The following is a 941-nucleotide window of genomic DNA, read 5'->3' as shown; positions in this document are numbered from 1 at the left end:
GTTTCGTGTGAATGTAAGTTTTCATTTCTCTGGGATAAGTACCCATGTTAAATTTGTGTTTAACCTTATAAGAAACAGCCAGGCTCTTCCTGAGTAGCCATACTAATTTACATTCCTACCAGCAGTGTGCGGATGCTCCAGTTGTGTTTTTTCTAGCATTTGGCACGGTCATATCGGATCCTAGACATCCCATCCAGTGTGTGTATGTAGCACATAGTGGTGGTCTTAGCTTTCCCAACGGCACGTGATGCTTACTTAGCACTTCTACATATGCTGAGAACCATTATCAGGGAAAGTTGTTACTTTTGTTTTCAACCATCGAACATAATTTTAAAAACTCAAAGCCTATCATGTCTGATGATATATTCACCTTTTCCTTTTTTTACTTTGATATGTTTATTTTTATTTTATTTTTTAATTTATTTATTGTTTAACATACATCCAAGTTGTTTAGCATATGGTGTGACAGTGATTTCAGGAGTAGATTCTTTAATGCCCCTTTACCCATTTAGCCCATCCCCCCTCCCACAACCCCTCCAGCAACCCTCTGTTTGTTCTCTGTATTTAAGAGTCTTACGTTTTGTCCCCCTCCCTGTTTTTATATTATTTTTACTTTCCTTCCCTTATGTTCATCTGTTTTGTCTCTTAAATTCGTCATAAGAATGAACTCATATATTTGTCTTTCTCTGACTAATTTTGCTTAGCAGAGTACTCTCCACTTCCATCCACGTAGTTGCAAATGGCAAGATTTCATTCTTTTTGATTGCTGAGTAATACTCCATTGTATATATATACCACATCTTCTTTATCCATTCATCCATCGATGAACATTCGGGCTCTTTCCATACTTTGGCTGTTGTTGATAGTGCTGCTATAAACATGGGGGTGCATGTGCTCCTTCAAAACAGCACATCTGTATCCCTTGGATAAATACCTAGTAG

This window comes from Felis catus, chromosome E2 (assembly GCF_018350175.1).
Source record: "Felis catus isolate Fca126 chromosome E2, F.catus_Fca126_mat1.0, whole genome shotgun sequence".
NCBI lineage: Eukaryota > Metazoa > Chordata > Mammalia > Carnivora > Felidae > Felis > Felis catus.
This window is presented reverse-complemented; position numbering follows the sequence as displayed.